General features: G+C 46.4%; 1 protein-coding gene across 2 annotated transcripts in view; it reads left to right on the forward strand.

Annotated features, from left to right (window-relative positions):
* WSCD2 (WSC domain containing 2) overlaps nucleotides 1-21,252 on the forward strand; it is a 126,134-nt gene that overhangs the window by 35,920 nt on the left and 68,962 nt on the right. Inside the window, exon 2 of one of the 2 annotated variants that reach the window (XM_025403394.1) lies at nucleotides 1,881-2,059. The exons of the other annotated variant lie outside the window; for it this stretch is intronic. The gene's annotated coding sequence lies outside the window, so the exon portion shown is untranslated. The remainder of the gene's footprint in view (nucleotides 1-1,880; nucleotides 2,060-21,252) is intronic. 2 annotated transcript variants of the gene reach the window in all.

The raw sequence follows: 21,252 nt of genomic DNA on the forward strand, positions 1-21,252 counted from the left end.
TAGGCTGGTCTTGAACTTCTGGCTCAAGTGACCTTCTCATCTTGGCTTCCCAAAGAGCTGGGATTATAGGCGTGAGCCACTGCACCCGCCCTACTCAGCATTTTGTCTTCAACAGAGCAAGCCTAGTTTGGGCTGGTGCCAAGGTTACATGTTTTTTCTATGTGGGACCCTCCCATTTGCTGAGTTGATGAGGCAGAAGTTTGGAGTTTAGATGAGTGTGAGGTGGAGACATCTCCCAAACTTAAATCATCAGCACACCACCCTTGCAATTTTTCCCACATTTGCCATTTTTCTTGGAATTGATTTCCTTTTTTACTAAAAATTGTTTATTTAGGAATTAACTTACCTGCAAATATGAAATCAATATGACTTTCCCTAAATAGAGGTTAATCACTACAAACACTCCAAACCAAGACAAGGTAGATCAATTCTAGCCAGGCACCATTACCTGCCTGGGATTTTACACCTGCAGCCTCTCTCTGTTATAAAGGCAGATTAGCAAGCATTTGAGAGGTGTTGAAGCTCTATTAGCACCAAACTGAGATTTTTTATTGATGTCATCAGAGATATTGAAAGAAAATTAAAAGTGAATACTTTTCTTACTTTATGATAGAATGGTATTTGACACTGGAACTTCCCTTATGCTGAGATGGCGTCTACACTTTGAGAAACACTGATGTATTGAAAAGCCTCCTGGTTGGGAGTCAGATCTTTGTCCGAATGCTCTGCTAGCTCGGTAATATTGGATCAGTGACTTCAACTCTCTGAGCCTTAACTCCTTCATTTGTGCAGTGGGATGATCATAGCACCTGCCTCAGAGGCCTGTGAGTGTGAATGTAGAACTCAGTAAATGACTCTGCTCTTGGTATTTTCGTGATGGGGTCATCTAATGAATCTTATGTCTAAAGATTGATGCCAGCAGTGGGAATGGACATCCCAGACATTTCTACATTGAGATTCTTAGGGTATCTGCTCCTAAGCAAAATCCTCTGTTGGCTTCAGCAAAGTTCTTTGCCATTTTGGGGGAATGTTTATTGCACTTGGGATTCTGCCAAGGTTAAATGGAGAACGTGGTCCTGGTGAAATTCACACACTTTGTCATTGGCTCACAGGCACAGATACTAAATCTGATCCACCAGAGAGTAAGCAGGATCTCTCCCATGCATCTGTTCTTACGGAGGTGGTGATGTGTTGGGGCAGGAGATTCCCTGTCAGACCTACCTATGTCCCAGCCCAGTTTCACTGTCTATTTGCTGCGGTTTTTTTTTTTTTTTTTTTTTTTTTAAAGACAGAGTCTCGCTCTGTTGCCCAGGCTGGAGTGCAGTTGCGTGATCTTGGCTCACTGCAAGCTCCGCCTCCTGGGTCCAAGTGATTCTCCTGCCTCAGCCTCCACAGTAGCTGGGACTACAGGTGCCCACCACCACGCCCAGCTAATTTTTGTATTTTTAGTAGAGGCTGGGTTTCGCCATGTTGGCCAGGCTTGTCTCAAACTCCTGACCTCAAATGATCCACCCACCTCGGCCTCCCAAAGTGCTGGGATTATAGGCATGAGCCACTGCAGCCGGACTCTTTGCTGTGTGCTTTAGGGGCTATCACTTCTCCTCTCTGGGTTTCAGTTTGCTCCTCTTGTAAATGGGAATATTTGAACCTTACATGGTGATATGAATGGTAAGATGAGATGAAGCGCAAAATACAATAACCAAGTATTTAATAGACAAAAGTCATTACTGTAATTGTTCTTTCTTGAGGAAGCCATAGGCTGCATTTAAATGTTCTGCAGAGCTGACTCTGCCTGTTGGACTCATGATCATTCTAAATCTTTGTTTCAGAAAGATCCTCCCCCACCCCACTCCAACCCCTTAATTTTCATTCTATTCCAGATGTTCGCTTGTGTGTTCTCCACTGCCCAAAACCAGGTGGTCGTTCTGCAACAGCTATAACTTGAGGAAGACATTTTTTTGTGCTTAAAATGACCAAAACACAACTCAAGTGGACTTTCTAAAAAGAGAATAATTTATTTTGGCTCACAGACATCAAAATTTGCAAGGGATTGCTTCAGGTATGGCTTGATCCAGGCTCAAACAAAGCTCATGAGATCTTAGTTTCTCTACATCTCTACCTTCCCCTATGCTTCAGCTGCCCTGATGGTAGCAAGATAGTGCCAGGAGGCCAAGCTCACTTCTCCCAGATGCCCAAATCCAAAGAATCTAGAATCTTTCTCTCCCAGCCAAAGGCTTATTGTTTCTGATTAGAATACCTGCTTGTTTCTGAACCAATCACTGTGGTGGGAGAGGGATATGGGCCATGTTGATTGGCTTAGGCTAGGCAGGACCTATTTTTGGAGGTGAGTCTAGGATCAACCCCATGCAAACCCCACTGTTGGATGAAATGTGGATTCTGGAGAGCATCAATGCTAGAAGAGGGTGAGGAGTAAAATGATCCTGGGGCTGCAATCAACTGATGTCCCATCATTTTTTTCAAATAAATAACAAATTTTCCATTAGAAACTCAGCAATGCAGCAGGATTGAAGGAGGCTTGCTCTCTCTCTCTCTCTCTCTTTCTCTCTCTCTCCCTGTCTCTCTCTCTCTCTCTTTCTGTCTCAACTCATTCTCAGTGCCCTGTTGCCTGAAAATAACAAGGTTGAAGTCAGAGTGATGAATGGGGGCAACATTGACTCGGCACTAATTTTGCCTGGAAGCCGTAGCTATTTTGGGCTCCTGCTGAGCCCTGGTTTAGCTTAGCTGGTTAGACAGCAGGGCTCACGAGGTCAAGGGTATGAAGAAGTAGCAGAAACATGGGATTGGAGACAGAAGTCCTGGATCCTGATCATGCTCTGCCACTTTTCAGCCAGAAACCTTGAGCAAGTCACATATCTTCCCTGGATCACCATCTCCATGTCTCCCTCAAATGCCCTTTTATCCTGCCCCATCTCCTCCATTAGGTACCCCTACACATCTCTTATCCCAAGACTGACTTCCCATCCCAAGACTGTGTGGGATGCCCCTCCGTGTGCCTATACAGCCTTAGACTTCTGAGTTCAAATCCTAGTTATCCCACTTATTTACTGAATGACTTTAGACAAGTTTATCAATCTCATTGTGTCTCAGTTTCCTTGTCTGTCAAATGGGGATACTGTGACTAGTACCTATCTCATGGGGCCCTGGGCCAGTGAACAAAATATCATCTGTATTTACAGCCGCTCCTCATTGCTCACATTACTGCCTGAACTCTGCCTCCTGTCAGATCAGTGGTGGCATTAGATTCTCATAGGAGCACAAACCCCACTGTGAACTGTAAATGCAAGACATCTAGGTTGCACATGCCTTATGAGAATCTAATGCCTGATGATCTGTCACTGTCTTCCATCACCTCCAGATGGGACCGTATAGTTGCAGGAAAACAAGTTTGGGGCTCCCACTGATTCTGCATTGTGGTGAATTGTATGATTATTTCATTATATGTAACAATGTAAGAATAATAGAAATAAGGTGCACAATACACGTAATGCACGTGAATCATCCAGAAACCATCCCCACCCCGCCACCCCCCAGTCTGTGGAAAAGTAGTCTTCAGTGAAACCAGTCCCTGGTGCCAGAAAGGTTGGGGACCACTGTTCTAGGGTGTTCCCCTAGCTCTGCTGAGAGCACAGATTTGCAAAATTTGGCTGTCCATGGGCCTCGACAGAAACATCAAGTTTGAAAGGTCACTGTGAGCTAGTAGGAGGCTTCATCTGTGACTGATTTGAGTGGTGCCAAAGTCACTCCCCTTCTTGAAATCCCATTCTTGGCTCTCTCTGCTTCCCGCCCACCCAGAGCTTGGAGTTTAGGAAGATTCTGACACGCAAACATCTGCATAAAAACCCACAGTCACCGGCTTTAACGATCTCATTAGACTGGTAGCATGTAGGGGAACAGGGCATAGGACAATTTTCCAGGGTCATGGATGGAGGAATGAAGAAGTCAGAGAGAGGCTACCTCCCTGGGTGAGAGGAAAGGTAGCCAAAGAGCACACTGTTGGTTTTGCCCAGAGCTTGACTGGCAGTGACTCTGTAAATTTGGTTGGCAGTGTTGATCTAACACCCCAAACAAGGTCCTCGCTATTTGAGCAGCACATTAAAGACCCAAGGGAGGTTATTTTACTTGGCAGCTTCCCCACAGGGTGGTTGAAGGCAGAGGCTGTGCTCCCAAAGCCTTCTTGTACTGGAAAGGGGAGAATAAGCCCCGCAGAACCTGTGGCAGGTAGCTTGCTTTTCTCTCCCCAAAGGCATTCTCAAAGCTGTATGCTGGCAGTGTTCTCTAGCCAAAGAAAATGTCCTGGATGTATGTGTGTGAGCTTGTATGTGTGTCTTCCAAACAAGAACCACCTTTCAGCCTTACCTTTATTTTTTTTTTCTGTTATGGGTTAGTTTTAGCAAAATTTACTGCTTAGCTAAGTTAGGAAAGTCACTTAATGCAGGTCCAGCACTATGCTGTGTACTCCCTACACACACAGAGAGAAACAGGAATATAAGTGATCATGATGACGTTGATGATGGTGATGACAAAGACAGTGACAAGACAACAATGATGATGATGGTGATGATGTAAATATTAATGCTGATGATGATGGCACGGATGATGATATTGACAATAATGATGACGATGATGATAATGAGAACAAAAATCTATTGCCCGGTACTCTTCTAAGTGCTTTAATTTAATTTACTAATTTATCTAAGTCCCACAATCACCCTCTGAGAAAGGGTCTATGATCATTGAATCCATCACTCGCTAGTTGTGTGCTGCTGGGCAAGTTATTTCAGCTCTCAGAGACTCAGTGACCCTATCTATACAATGGAAATAAAAACAGCAGATCTGGGTAACACGCTTAGTCAATGTCTGACATGATGCCAGTGTTCAAGAGATAAAAGTGATTCTTATGGAGCCCCACTTGATCCTCCTGTCAACTCTGTGAAAGAGGAAGTATTCTTCTGACCCTGATTTTACAGAATGGTAGCAAGTTCTCCCAGCTAGGAATGGCTGAGCTGGGACTCAAAGCAAGTCATGGGATTTCGGTCCTGTGGGCTTTTGCAGAAGCTGTTTTAGGCATCTCTGCAGGGTTAGTTCTGATCCACAGAGGTCCCTGGGCTAAGGCTGGGCTCAAAGGTCCACATGAGACCAGGCTGGCTTCAGAGCAAACAAAGCCCTCAGCCAGGGTAAGGTTGTGCTAAGGTGGGAGAGGCTGGGGCTTTTGTGCCCATGAAATGCATCACTGGGTACCTGGGCTAGTCTGGGTGACAGAGACATAAGTCACTCAAATCTCTTACCTCCCGCCCGGGAAGGTCGGTGGTGCGTCTTCATTTGGAGCCAAAAGAACCTAGTCTTCCAGCTCTGCAAATGCACAGACATCCATATCGCTAGAACTACACCATTTATTATGGTGGCCACTGGCCACATATGGCTATTGAAATATGGCGAGACTGCAGTAAGGTGTGCTGGACATGGAAATACACATCAGATTTTTAAATCTTTATACGAAAAGAAGAAGTGAAATATCTCATTAATAATGCTTCACACTTAGTTGAAATGACATTTTAGATCTAATAGATTAAATATATTATCAAAATTAATTTCACCTGTTCCTTCTTCATTTTTTCCGCATAACTTCTAGAAGATTTTAGGTTATATATATGGCTCATATTGTACTTCTCTGCTCTATAGTTTCTGGTCTACTGAGGTGATTAAACAGCTGGATTAAGAGTTTCCATCCTGGAGTCAAACAGACTGAATTCAAATCCCCATTTCACCTCTAACCAGCTGTGTGAACTTAGGCAAGTTACTTCCCTTCTCTGAGCTTCAGTGCACCTGCTTGTAAAATACAGGTAAATATTTGGGAAGAATTTTGTCAAACTGTATGATTTTAAATAAGAATTCTTTTTATTCTTAAACAAAAAAGAAATACTATCAGAAACACTGACAAATATTATTGACGAGGAATTCTACTTGTCTTGAGAAAGAATAGGCTTTGCATTCAGTCAGTTCAAATCCAGCCAAAAGCACAGAGCTGTACCATTGTTGAGAGTTAATATATCATTTCTAGGGTTTTTGGAAATCCTAAGGGCTCCCTTGGACCCTAGAGGGCTGTCAGAGACCTCTAAGAAGCTGGGACTATGGGAGAGGAAGGAAGACCATGATCTCTTTCAATATTCACACTTTACAGACAGGGGAATGGATGACCAGAGAGGTTAGGTAACTTGTTCAAGGTCACACAGCAAGTAGGTGGCAGACTAGGTCCTGCCAGGGTCTGTGCTCATGATCACTTGCTATACTTTGTCATCACACCCAATTATCACAAAAGTCCTATTTTTAGCCCTATTTAAAGATGAAGAAACAGGATCAGAGAAGTTAAGCCACTTGTCTGTGGTCACACAGCAGCAGGTGGCATTCAATGCCAGATATACTGGGCTAAAGAGTGTCCCCCAAAATTCCATGTCCATCTGGAACCTCAGAATTGGATCTTATTTGGAAATAGAGTCTTTGCAGCTGTAACTAGTTAAGTTGAGGACATACTGGATTCAAATGGGCCCTAAATTCAGTGACTAGTGTCCTTATTAAAGAAAACAGAGACATGCAGACACACAGAGAGAATGCCACGTGAAGACAGAGAAAAAGATTGGGGTTACACCTCTACAAGCCAGCAAATGCCAAAGATCTCCAGCAACTGCTAGAAGCTGGAAGAGGGCACGGAACAGATTTTTCCTCAGAGCCTCCCGAGAGGACCAACCGTGCCACCATCTTGATTTTGGACTTCTGTCCCACAGAGCTGTGAGAGAATAAACGTTTGAGGCTTTAAGCCACCCAGTTTGCAGTAATTTGTTACAGCAGCGTTAGGAAGCTAACACACCAGGTGCTACGGTGTGAAAGTTTGTGTCCCCCCAGATTCACAAGCTAATGTCATAATCTTCAATGGGAAGTGTTTAGGTCATGAATGAAATTAGAGATCTTGCAAGAAGAGACAGGAGATAGCTAGCTTCTCTCTGTCTCTCTGTCTCTCTCTCTCTCTCTGTCTCTCTCTCTCGCTTTCTCTCTCTCTCTCGCTTTCTCTCTCTCTCGCTGCCATGGAAAGACACAGTGAGAAGACCAGGAATCGGGTCCTCCACAGACACTGGATCTGCTGGTGCCTTGATCTTGGACTTCCCAGACTCCAGAACTATGAAAAATAAATGTGTGTTGTTTAAGCCCCCAGCCTAGAGGGCTAAGACACAAGACATGGCACCCTTGCTGCTGCTTCACTGTCAAAGCCCCAGCTCATCCCAGGGCGCTGTTGAGATGTCCCCCTCCCATCCTCAGCCCAGACCCTCCCACCAGCCACCAGCCTGAGCAGCTGCGGAGCCTCAGAGTGGCCCCACTGGCTCTGGGCTGTGAGAAAGGCCTTCTGCTCCAGGCATGGCGAGTTCTTGCAAATTACTGTTTTCAGTTGAAAAGAGGTTCCAGAGGGCTCTTCAGTTGCTCAGCAGGAGACGTGAAGACTCTTGAATTAACTCAGAGAATCAGAAGCTTCTATGGCTGATGGCCAGGAGCCCCCCCCCCCCCCCCGCCGCCCTTGCCTTCATCCTATCCCTTGGTCAGGCCTGGGAGAAGTGGTGCTTCTCAGGGGTTCCCACAAGACCAGCCTTGGTGGAGGCCAGATCCAAGTCACCTGTGAACTGATTGCCAGGTGAATGCTGGGGTCAGGGGATGCTGAATGAGGCTCTGCTGTTTCCAGGGGGTCAGCATCCTTCTTACTCCTATGGTGAAGGGGCCTGAGTGTGCTTCCTGTCCAGCCAGGAGTCCTGTCACTGGTCTGCACACACAATGGGCCTTTATTTGATCCAATCAGAAGTCAGGAAGCCATTGAGGAAGAGCTGATTCCTGGCTCAGTCTGTGTGTGTGTGTGTGTGTGTGTGTGTTTGTGTCAGGGACTATCGGGAGTTTGAACACCCTTGCCCTACCAGGTGATCTGGCATAAACTCCCCTCTATCTCCACCTTAGTTTGGGCCATTCTCCCCAAAGCCTGCTGTGCATTCATCCAACCACCAACCAAGGAGCAACCATCTTGCTCCTTGAATGTGGGGTGTTTGCCAGGCCGCATTATGCACTTGACAGCGTTATCTCACTTGATCTTTACAAATCCTTGTGCTGAATTATGATCACTGTCCCCACTTGACAGATGACAAAACCGAGGCCCAGTCATTTGCCCAAGTTCCCAGAGCTGACAAGTGGCTGAGCAGGATTTGGATGTTAGTCTTTCTTGCCTCAAAGTCCACAGTCCTTCCCGTAGTAATCTGGGCAGCTTCTCCACTTTCCACCCACATTCCCTCCCAACGTGTGTAGGCATCTTGCCCTTAAAAAATATTCAAGGCTGAAGCTGCCTTAGATAGAGTGTTATAATTAAGAGACTGGGCTCTGGTGTCAGACATTTCCAGGCTTAAATCCCAGCTCTACCACCTGCCAGCAGAGTGCCTCAGTTTCCTCACCTGTAAAATAGAGACAATCATGGATTTTGATTCGGGGGCTCCTGTGGGGATTTGATGAGGGAATATGGGAACAGCCTGGCACTTAGTACATGAGTCCCCACATGGTGGCCAGAGTCTGATGTGATTGCTGGACAGTGTCCTCAAAACCAAGGAAACTAATGAACATTGGGTCATTCCTATTGCCAGTGTTTGCTCATCCCACAAAATGTCTTTGAACTCCTAATTTTTAAATTTTTTTTCCATTTTTTAGAGATAGGGTCTTGCTCTGTTGCCCAGGCTCGAGTGCAGTGGCACAAGCATAGCTCACTGCAGCCTTCCACCTCAAAGGATCCTTCTGCTTCAGTCTTATGAGTAGCTAGGACTACAGGTGCATGCCACTGCACCTGACTAACTTTAAAACATGTGGGGTTTTTTTGCAGAGATGGGGTCTTGCTTTGTTGCCCAGGTTTGGCCTAGAACTCTGGGCTTCAAGCAATCTTCTTGACTCGGCCTCCCAAAAGGCTCGGATTATAGGTGTGAACCACCATGCCCCGCCTCCTTGAGCTTCTAAAATGAAATGTGTCGGTCACTGTGGTAGGAGCCAGGGACACAGAGGTGAGAGAGACAGACTGGCCCCTCTCTTCAGAGTGCTGATGGTGGTCTTGGAAGGGAGGGGGACACTGAGCTGAGCAGGCATCAGCTTTCTTTTTATAAGCAGGTGATTCTTCACAGGGGACAATTCCTCCCCTGCCCAAAGAGACATTTGGCAATGTCTAGAGACAGGTTTGCTTGTCACGACTGGTGGGTGTTACCAGCACGCAGGGGGCAGGAATGCTAAACATCCTGCAATGCACAGCACAGGACGGTTCCCCTCATCAAAGAAGCATCTGGCCCAAAATGTCAGTAGTGCAGAGGCTGAGAAATGCTGGGACATGCACACGTGAGCCCCATGAGCACTTCCGTGACCTCTGCACAGAGACCCCAGGATTCCACAGACTAAAAGAGAGGAAGCATGTGCCCGCACCACCCTCTTCCAACCTGCTTTCTCCCGTCAGCTGCTTCCAGCCAGATAATCAGGCCTCCCCTCGGTTTAATAGGATCCAGGCCGCTGAGGCAAATGTAAAAACAAAACCCTGTGCAAATGTGTTTTTATGTAAACACAGCAGGGGGTGGTGGTTGCCTGCAGAGAAAAAACCCTGTGGCTGGTACTTCTCAGAGCAAAAATAACCCCAATGTTACTGCTCTGGGAGCAAAGCAGGCAATGGCATGAGGGTTGTGTGGGAACCCAGGTGTTCCTGGGAGCCATCCCTGCCCCCACTGAGCCATCCCCTGCCTCCAGGTGAACCTTTCAGGCGCCTAGGATAAGTGAGCAGGTGTTAATCCTCTTGGAAGCATCCCTTCCTTCAGGGAAGCAGCCAGCATAGGAGGAAAAAAGCACAGTGGGTTATTGTTACATTTTCTTTTTCTTTTCTTTCTTTCTTTTTTTTTTTTTTTTTTTTGAGATGGAGTCTTGCTGTGTCGCCCAGGCTAGAGTGCAGTGGCATGATCTCAGCTCACTGCAAGCTCCACCTCCCAGGTTCATGCCATTCTCCTGCCTCAGCCTCCCGAGTAGCTGGGACTACAGGCGCCCGCCACCATGCTTGGCTAATTTTTTGTGTTTTTTGTAGAGACGGAGTTTCACCATGTTAGCTAGTATGGTCTCGATCTCCTGACCTTGTGATCTGCCCACCTCAGCCTCCCAAAGTGCTGGGATTACAGACATGAGCCACTGCCCCCGGCCTATTGTTAAATTTTCTTTAACGTTTTGTATTATCGTTTACCTACAGTAAAATGCACCCATTTTAGTGTACAGTTTAGCAAGTTTTCACAAATGTGTACAACCATGTAACCTCTACTGCAATCAAGATGAACAAACGTTCCATCACCCTCAACAATTGCTCTTTGCCCCTCTGTGGTCAATCCCTCTCTCATCTCTCGCCCCTGGCAACCACTGATCTGTTTTGTGTTGTCTTTTTTTTTCTGCCATTACCAGAGTGTCATATAAATTGAATCATAATAGGCTTTGAGTCTGGCTTCTTTCACTCGGCATAATGCATAATGTCTTTGAGGTTTATCAGTGCTGCTGTGTCATCAGTAGCTGATTCCTTTTCATGGCTGAGTAGTACTCCATTGTATGGAGGCACCACAGTTTGTTCATTCACCATTTGGTTGCTTTCATTTTTGGCAATTACGAATAAAGTTGCTATAAATATTTGCATACAGGTTTTTGCCCGAGCGTGGGTTTTCATTTCTCTTGGGGAAATACCTAGGAATGGACATTTAACTTTTTAAGGAATGGTCAAGCTGTTTTCCAAAGTGGCAGTATATCTTTTTGCATTCCCACCATGGATGGGTGGGAGTTCCAGTTGCTCCACATCCGCTCCAGCACTTGGCATTAGTTTTTGTTTTTTGTTTTTTTATCTGAGACATTCCAGTACAATGTGTGTGTACTGGAGTTTAAAAACCTCCTGTCTAGACAATTAGAACAGCCCACGTGAAAGTGATTAGAGGGGACTGGAAAAAATCAGGTGTGTGGTGGCATCTCATTGTGATTTTAATTAAAGCACGGGTTGTTGAGATCTGTGGTCCTGGTGCTGCTCTTAGCAGCAGCTGGCAGGAGGCAGCTGATGTCAGTCATAAGCACGAGTTCTGCAAGCCATCCCAGCTCTGCCACTTGCTGAGTCTATCACCTTGCATCCCTTATTCAGTGCTCTGAGCCTCAGTTTACTCTTCTGTTAAATGGGGCTTGTATTAGTATTTCTCACTGGTAATATTATGAGGTATAGAAAATTTAGTATGTGTATATATGTAATATATATTATGTGTATTATTTTATATAGATATATTTTAAAAATACTAAATAGGACTGGTGTGAGAGTTAGATGAAGTAATGTGGAGAGAGCTGGCATGGTGCCTGGCCCAGAGTGAGAGCTACTGCTTGTTAGAAGTTGCCATGATTATAGTTACTGGGCACTTGCTGTGTATTTAAAAGCAGTAACTATAGTGAGTGCAGCCAGATTTACCCAGTCAAATCCTGGCTCTGCCTACTACACCCTAGCTGTGTGACCTTGGGCAAGTTACTGAAGCTCTCTGGGCCTCTGATTCTACACCTGTAAAATGAAGATAATTATAGTGCCTGTCATGGCACAAATGAGTTTAAATGTAAGGGGCCAGCTTCCTTTGTTCAACATTGTTCAGCCATTTATGAGGCTCAATGGCTGGGCGTGGTAGCTCATACCTGTAATCCCAGCATTTTGGGAGGCTAGGATGGGAGGATCACACTTGAGCTCAGGAGTTCAAGACTAGCCTGGGCAAATAGTGAGACCCCGTTTCTAAAATAATAATAAGAGCCTCAAGAATGTACAAAGCTAACCTATGGTGATAGAAGTTAGAAAAGTGATGGCCCCTGGGGAGGGTGATTTGCTGAGAGGGGACAGCAGAGAGCCTCTAGGAGCCAGGGGAATGTTCAGAGTCTTGATCTGGGTGGGTCACTTCCTGTGCACTTGCTTTTACCATGCCACATATAAATTCTCTCTCATTAAAAAAAAAAAAAAAGAAAAAGGAAGTGTTGAGGTCCTGTGCAGAGCACTGGTGTATCAGTTTGCCAGGGTTGCTGTAACAAAACACCACATGCTGAGTAGCTTTAACAACCAAAATGTATTATCTCACAGTTCTGGAAGCTGGAAGTCCAAAATTAAGGTGTCAGCAGGGTTGGTTCCTCTGACGTCTTTGTGGAAAGGATTTGCTTCCCACCCCTCTCCTTGGCATAGATGGCTGTCTTCTCTGTGTCTTCATAGCGTCTTCTCTCTGGATGTATCTGTCCCAATTTCCTCCTTTTGTAAGGACACTTATGAAAGGGCATGGTGGTGACTAGCATCCATGGTGACCAGATCTGAAAAGCACAACCCCTAATAAAAAGTATCAGTCCCTCATTCATCGACCTACCAGCCCCATCGAATCTCTCTGCATGGTGAAACGTTGGCTCGCTTCTAGGCATTTGCCTGACCCTTCAAATCATGACAGGACTGTTCCTTGCTATGCACTATACATCAGATACTTTACCACCTTCTCCTTAGTCACACACATCTGTCAAGATGTAAACTATGGCTGAATCATTTGACATTTACATGCTGACGGGGCCTCAATATTCTTTGTCTGCTTATTTTTACATGTAAGCCAAGGCCTATACTATGGATCCTACAACTTCTTAGAAACTTTAAACAGTGGTATTATTCTTCTATTCACAGTAATAGCAACAATACTCATAGGCTACCTATGTTAGATTAAAGCACACCCCAGTGACCTAATTTTAACTGGATTACCCCTGTGAAGAGACTGTCTCCAAAGAAGGTCACACTCTGGGGTACTGGCAGTTAGGATGTCCACGTATGAATTTGGGAAGACAAAATTCAACTCACAACCACCTATGTAGAAAGCACCCTCTGAGTAGGAGTTTGTGGTAGTTATGATAAGACATTCATTCTCATTGAATTCTCACAACCTCTGAAGGAGATACTGTCCACTTAACATGTGCCATCTGAGGCCCGGAAAGATTCTGGGACACACTTGGTGTCTCATGGGCACTAGTAGTAGGCTGGCCTTTAAGTGAAGGGCCACCTGTCCCCTCACCGAGGATCAAACTCTGAGTTGTTGTTTTTTGTTTTTTGTTGTTTTTTTTTCCAGCCTCCTCTAATCACTTTCACATGGGCTGTTCTAATTGTCTGGACAGAAGGTTTTTAAACTCTAGTCCCTGGACCAGCAGCATCAACTTTACCTGGAAGCCTGTTAGAAACGCACATTTTCAGGCCGCACCGGAGTCCTGCTGTGTCAGGAACTTTCTGTGGGGGATGAAGGGCAGGGGGTGCAGAGCCTGTATTTTAACAAGCCCCCTAAAGGATTTCCAAGCTCACTCCAGTTTGAGAACTCCTGCTCTATGCAGCCCCTGAGCATCACACTGTAGCAATGAGTTGCCTGATTGGATCAAACTAAAAGGCCAAACCAGATTCCATATGGGACATAAAACTGCAGCAACCACGTGGCTAATGGCCAGTAGCTTTCTCTGGCCTGGAGGGTCTTCTTCTCTCTGATTCAGGAGACTTTAAAGACCAACTTGCTGTGTGAGGCCTCCCTTCTGTGTGGTGGGATTGGCAATTGTACTTGAGATTCCTTCAGGAATGGTTTGATCCAGACGATCATCCAGGACTTGGCAATGAGCTAGCCATAGAGGAGAGGGGAAGACCTGGCTCCAAGGAGTACATGTTTCCTTTGGGGAGGTAAACTTCGGTACCAGAAGCAGTAGTGTCACTAAAATCCCTCTGGAGCCACACAGCCCTAGGCTGAAATTCCAGCTCTGCCACTTATGACCTGTGTCACCTTGCGCAAGTCACTGGACCTATCTGAGCCTCAGTTTCTCATTTGAATAATGGGGAGAATAGCACTCACCTTATAGAGTCATGGTAAACATTAGAAATGATGCATTTCAAATACAAAAAATTAGTGGGGCGTGGTGGCGGATGCCTGTAATCCCAGCTACTCAGGAGGTTGAGGCAGGAGAATCTCTTGAACCTGGGAAGCAGAGGTGGCAGCGAGCCGAGGTCACACCATTGCACTCCAGCCTGGGTGACAGAGAAAAACTCCATCTCAAAAAAAAAAAAATTAAAAAAAAGAAAAGAAATTGTATATTTCAAGGTTCTGGAAGCCCAACAAGTAAAATTGGGATTGATTGTGCTTGAAATTAAGACAGACCCCAAGATTTTATGAGCTAAAATATAAGATTGTCATTTTCCTGATGGCAGGGGCCATGTCATCATGGATGTATTCACAGCACCTGACATACAATAGGTACTCAATACATGTTTCTTAACTGAAGATATAAAAACATGCTGCCCCCACAGTGGAGAATATTTCGCTCCCACTGATTAGCATAGAGGTCTTTTCAGCCAAGGAGGGAGAAATTTTCCTCAGAGGTGATGCATTTGTGTGGTCTGTGCAGGATACTCTCACTGTGGATAGATCCCTTGGCTCAGGCCACGCCCGTGGGACAAACCTTGGCTTGCCAAGTGGCTGTCACTCAATGAATGTTTGTTGAATGAATGGATGAGCTGTAGTTTGAATGTTGAGGGAGGGAGCAGTAAGTAGGAACCAGAAGAAATTTTAAGGTAGTTTTTATTTTTGTGTTTTACTAAGCAGGAGCCAGAGGAAGAGAAAGCTCAGTCCAATTGCTCCAGGCTACACATCATTAGAATGAGGTTAAAAGGTGGGGACAGGAAAAAGGGATGTTTGAGACCACAGCATGAGCCTCCTCCAACTTTCACAATCACCCAGCACCCACTACATAATTTGCAGGGTGCAGGGCAAAATGAAAATGTGGGGCTCCTTTTTCAAAAATTATTAAGAATTTCAAGACAGCGACAGCAGAGCTTTAAATTGAGCACAGCAGGCCTTCTGAGTGTGGGTCCTGTGGGACCACACAGTGCAGGTTGTGAGCCTATGAAAATGGCCCTGCAACCGCTTCCTCTACAGATGGGGAAACCCAGCTCAGAGAGGCTGCAAATGTCACTCAGGACACCCAGCCTGTCCTACAGGGGAGTCCGGACTCAAGCCCATGAACCTTAGTGGTCATCTGGTTGACCTCTTCATGGGACTAGCCTGTCTAGACTCCCTGTGTGCCACCGGGGGCAGAGGGTGTCCTGTGCTACTTATGAGGACTGAAAGGAGCTTCCCTGTCCCCTCAGGAACCTGACATGCTGCAGCCGTCAGCATCCTATTCCAACCCTCGTGCCTCGCTCTTCCTCCCTGGGATGCAACCAGACAGACCTTCCTCCCTCCCACCCGGGCGGATTTATTCCTGGGGGTGTGTGGGCGGATGCGTGTTTGTGTGTGGGGTGTTCATCTAAATTTAAAGACATCATGACAGCAAAGACCTATTAATGTTGGGGCTGGTGAGGACTCTCTTTTAAAAGAATCCCAAATAAATTAAGAGATACAAGACTGCCCCAGTTCTAACTTCTGTGCCTGTTCCACCTTACTCTGTGCCTGTCAGCCCTCTGGCCTGGGATAAGAAGAGTAAGGGATACCGACGGGGACTAGATGACTAGATGCCTGTCAGGGACCCTGAGAGGTGGCATGATGGCACCCATTTACAAGTCGGGAAAATGGAGGCTCAGAGAGGTGACATGCGATTGTTCAGGGTTTTTTGTTTATTTGTTTTTAGAGACAGGGTCTCACTCTGTTCCCCAGGCTAGAGTGCGATGGCATGATCATAGCTCATTGCAACCTCAAATTCCTGGGCTTAAGCCTTGCCAAGGTCTTGAGTTACAAAGTAACAGAGCTGGAGGAGGACTCTTACGCATTCCAGAACTCACCTTTCACCAAGCCATAGCTGCCCCTGTTGATACAAAAGTGCAAATAACAATAACTGTGGTTGTGCTGAGGCCTGGAAATCACCTGGCCCCATGGTAAGCATTTTAAACGGTTACTGCAGCTAACTCTGTCAATACCCAGATGCTTTGCCTGTCATATTCTCATCCCATTTTATGGGCAAGCAACTAAGGCTTAGAGAGATTAGGTGGTTTCCTCAGCTTCTCACTGCTGTTAAGTGACGAGCCAAGATTCCAACCCAAGTCTAACTGATATCAAAACTCACGCTCTGTCTCTTTCTTTAAATCACAGTTAATTATGGAAAACAAAAATACAGATCTGCAAAATGAAAAAATAAATCACTCCTAAACCTACCTCCAAGAGGTAACATCTTTCTGTAAATCGATGTGTTTCCATCCATCTGTCTTTCTCCGCCGAAGGGGAGGTTCTGCTCCCGGCACCTGACCTTGCTGTTCTGTAATTGCCAGGCAATTTAGAGATGACTTGAAATATATAATTCATGGGCGCGTCTTTCATCCTGGTCACTGGAAGGCAGCGAGGCATGACTGTCTCCTGGAGAGAATTTCAACCTTGACATGGGAGGAGATGATATCTTAGGAGCTCAGAACAAAATTTCAGAATTGGAGAGCCCACCAACATTGAAACTGTAAAGCAAAAACTATCTGAGACAGGTCTCAATCAGTTTAAAAGTTCATTTTGCCAGGGTTAAGGATATACCCAGAAGAGAGGTCTGTGCGTTTCCCCAGAGATGACTTTGAGGGCTTCAGTATTTAAAGGAGAAAAGCAAGCTGGAGGGGAAAGAGGGTATGGTCACATTACTAAAGCCCCAGGTTGCAAGAGAAAAGAAGCAGGCAGAGGAATAAATTACATTATTTGTCTCCAACTCAGTAAATCAGCGCTTTACATAAGATAAGGTAAACATCAAGTAGCTACCTGTGGAGATATTTTACCTTTTATCTGTAGCTATCTGCTTAAGGAACAAAAGGAGAGGCAGTTTCTTGCCTGACTCAGCTTCCAGCATAACTTTTTCCTCCTTTTGGTATAGTTTTTCTTTTCCTTGCACAGAACGGACCCTAATATCCCAGCATAGAGTGCTAGAAGTTGGGGACCCTAGCGTGGAACCTCACAATAGAATCTTATGATGGAGAGCTAGGATAAAAATCTTAGAAAGGAGCTCTAGAATCTGGTACCAAAACTTTGTAAGCCTGGACTCAGATGGGTCCACGGGCAGTGTTCCGGTTCTCTCTTCTGTTAGGTGCAGGCCAGGGATATTGCCAACCACCCTACAATGCACAGAACAGCTCCCTCCAACAAATTACCCAGTCCAAAGTGTCAGTGTCACTGATGATGAGGAACTCTGGTCGTGACTTTTCAAGACATGTGCTGCTTTATTCTTTTGACAATCCCAGGGGATGAAGAAACCACCTTTGGTCAGAATGAGACGATCCAGTTTCTAGTTTTAGCTCCAAGACTAACCATGTTTCTCACGCAGGTCCCATGGTGTCTGCTGTTTCTCACTCATGAAGTGGAAATGAGGATTCCCACCATGTGTTATAAACGAATATGGACCAATAGGGCTGGTTAACTCTGTGTGTGTGCTGGGGGTGAGGGGGATGACAGGCATGGGGCTGTGCACACTTCCAGCATGCGTGAGTCTCTGCACACGTGTGTGGACTCCTGCCATCTTCTCTGTGGTACGATGGTGTCCAGGTGATGTCTTCATGAATGGAAGGGTCAGTCAGTTTCTGGCACTCGTTGCTTGCATGTGAGGGGACATCTCTCTGTTGGATGCCAACAGAACTCCCTGGGCCACTGAAGGCTTGGGAACCCCCGTGCCTTCTGTGCAGGCTCTGAGCATTCAGAGGAGAGAGGCTCTCTTGTACAGAAGGCCTCTGAATCATCCCACTTGCCCCACAGACAGGAGGCCCCGAGGTCAGAGGTCAGAGGGTGGCACTTCCACAGAAGACAATGCCACGTAGAGGTTAGGATGAAGGGTCTGGAGTCAGACAGGCCTGGGTTGAGTCTTGTTCTGCCACTCACCAGCTCTGCCCTTCGGGAAGGTGACTGACCTCTCCAGGCCTTGCTTGTCTCATCTGTAAAGTGAGATTAAACCCAACCTACCAAAAAGAGACCCTGGGGAGAGGCAATGGCACAGGGTACATGGAAGGGCCTGGCGCATAGTAGGTGTGCAACAAAAGGTGTTTATCCATTTTTCTTCCATCCCAGGAGGGTGCCAAGGCTGAAGGCTGGGATGCAGGAAAACTGGGTCTGGATAGAGTCACCCTCCAACTCCACTTTAGACCTCAGTTACCCCACATGTCAGTGAGGAAGCTGACCTGGAGGTCATGAAGAGTCCTCCCTCCTGCTTTGAAGGCTGTGAGCCCACCTCTCAGTCCTGCTCAGAGCCGGCGGTAGGTGCTGGCAACCCCTCCAAGGGCACAAGGTTCTCCTGGGGGGAAGAGAATTTGAACCTGTAGAGGTGGGCTGGGGATCACAGAGACCACCTCACCACCACCCCCGCAGGCACACACACACACACTGGCTTGGACAGAAAGATGGGACTTGGGTGATTTGGGGGTGGGGACGCCAGTTGTTTTTCACTCTTGGTGGAAAGTTCCTCTCTGGAGAGGGGTTGCTAATGGGTGCTGTCACCATTCCTAAATTAGAGTTCAATCCACCGTGGTCAGTGTGGAACCAGCAAATGGCAATTTGCTTGTGTTTGCGGCTGGGAGCGATGAGGGCTGCCAGGGAGCAGCGTGTGCTCTGGGAAGAAACTTGCAGGGCAGGAACCAGCTCAGCCCTGGCCTGGCTGTGACTCTGGGCCACTCCTCCAGCCTCTGTGAACCCCCGGGTTCCTCATATGTAAAACATCAGACCTGAACTGGTTGGTGTCTAAGGGCCTTTTGAACTCTAGGATTCTATGCTATCATAATCATAATCTTGATAACAGCTAAAAAGTATTGAGCACTTACTTGGGTCCAGGACTATGCGAGACATTTTATATGGACAGAGGTTATTTCATTCAAGTTTCTCCGAGCCTCAGTTTCCCCTTATGTAAAGGAAGGCTGTTTCACTAGGTATTGGATCTCCAGGCTTCTTGTAGCTCTGTCACTTGCTGTAAGGAAGAAGCTGAGTGACCGGAGAGTGGCCTTTGAGCTCTGAAGAGGACAGGGTGAACTGAACTGCTTCAGTGGTCCTAAGCCCCTTCCCCCAAAAACTCTGTATCAGCTTCCATTGCTGATGAAAATTAAGGGTCAGCAAATACTTTCTGTAAAAGGCCAGAAGGTAAATATTTTAGGCTTTGAGGGCCACATTCCCCTGAGCCCCAGCCAGAAAGAAATTCTAGTTCCTCCCACAAGCCCTGCCAAGCACCTGGACCTTGGCCTTTTCTAAGCTCCAGCAATCAACAAGCATTTTTCAGCTCAGCCTCTGAGAAGTGATCACATCCCACTGGGACAGGAATGTCCTCACTGTATTATTAAGGAGACGGGCTCTGGTCACACTCAGTTCAAGAACAGTCCTGAGCAGAAACCATAAGTCCTGGTGGGATGGACCCCCACCGACCCTTTTCCACCTCCCAGTCTCTGCATGGTGTCTCCCGCTGCCTGGGACATTCTTGCCCCGGATCCTCCCATGACTGTCTCCTTGTCATTTTGCAGATCTCAGCTCAAATCCCTTCTGAGAGGGGCCTTTGGGAACCACTCTACCACACACAGCTTCCTCCTATTCTCCATTGCCAGGACTTTCCAATTATTTCAGTGACCCCACAGTGAGAAATGCATTTGACATTGTGAGGCGCACACACAACCGAAGCAAAGGTTCACAAAATAACATTTCTCCTTACAGCATGTGAGTCAATGATAGCTTACTCCCCGCCATTCCCTTTCATCCTATCCCAGTCCACCCTATCTCCTCCCTCCTGCCTTCCTCCCTGTTCTCTGCCATTCCCTGTAGGTCTGCCCCTTGGGTAAACACTCTGCCCAGAACCAGCAGAGTCATCCATTATCTCCCCCAGACAATTAGCAGCCTATTAAGGAACTCGATGCAAATGTGCACTAATTGACCCAAGACACAGCAGCTTCTGGAGGAGAAGGATCACTCCAGATGGCTTAATGATAGGGATTTAGAAGTCCCTTCAGAAGTCCCTCTTGGGGAAGAAAGTGATCTGCGCTTGGAGAAGGGCTGCCAGCTGCCTCATGGGTTGGCCAGTGGACTGGGTGACCTGCGCCTTGGGGCCCCTTCACCAAACCACTGGACAAGGGAGACTGTCAGTTCACCCCTTCATCCCTCTCCAACCCCTGACCCTTCCTACAACATGGCCTCTTCTCCGGAGCCCACAGTTTGGATATTTCATTGACATATACCTCAGTGGGTCTCTGCATTTTTTTTTTTTTTTTTTTTTTTTTTTTTTTTTTTGAGACGGAGTCTTGCTCTGTCGCGCAGGCTGGAGTGCAGTGGCCGGATCTCAGCTCACTGCAAGCCCCGCCTCCTGGGTTCAGGCCTTTCTCCTGCCTCAGCCTCCCGAGTAGCTGGGACTACAGGCGCCCGCCACCTCGCCCGGCTAGTTTTTTTGTATTTTTTAGTAGAGACAGGGTTTCACCGTGTTAGCCAGGATGGTCTCAATCTCCTGACCTCATGATCCGCCCGTCTCGGCCTCCTAAAGTGCTGGGATTACAGGCTTGAGCCACCGCACCCGGCCTGCATTTTCAAATATATGATTGTCCCCCCTTTTTAAATAGACTTTTAAAAAGCCATTTTAGGTTCATAGCAAAATTGAGCGGCAAGTACAGAAAGTTCCCATATAACCCCAGACCTTCCTCCAACAGCCTGCCCCTCCATCAACATCCCACACCAGAGTGGTCCATTTGTTACAGTGAATGAACCTACACTGACACATCATTATCACCCAAGTCCCCAGTGTCCATTAGTGCTCACTCTTGGTGTTATACTTTCTGTGGGTTTGGACAAATGTATAATGACATGTGTCCACCACTATAGTATCATACAGAGCAGTTTCACTGTCCTAAAAATCCTATACTCTACCTACTCACCCTCCCTCTAGCCCTCAGCAACCACTGATCTTTTTATTGTCTCCATAGTTTTGCCTTTTCCAGAATATCATATCTTTGGAATCGTACAGTGTGTAGCTTTTTCAGATTGGTTTCTTTCACTTGGTAATATGCATTTAAGTTTCCTCCATGTCAGTTAGCCCTGAATAATACTCCACTGTCTGGATGTACATATTCCTTTGGGCAGATTCCCATGAGCACGATTGCTGGATCGTATGGTAAGAGTAAGTTTTGTTTTATGAGTTGCCCTTTGAAGACTAACTGTAGCTTATTGAGCCCTTTTGGTGTAT

This window comes from Theropithecus gelada, chromosome 11 (genome assembly GCF_003255815.1).
Source record: "Theropithecus gelada isolate Dixy chromosome 11, Tgel_1.0, whole genome shotgun sequence".
Lineage (NCBI taxonomy): Eukaryota > Metazoa > Chordata > Mammalia > Primates > Cercopithecidae > Theropithecus > Theropithecus gelada.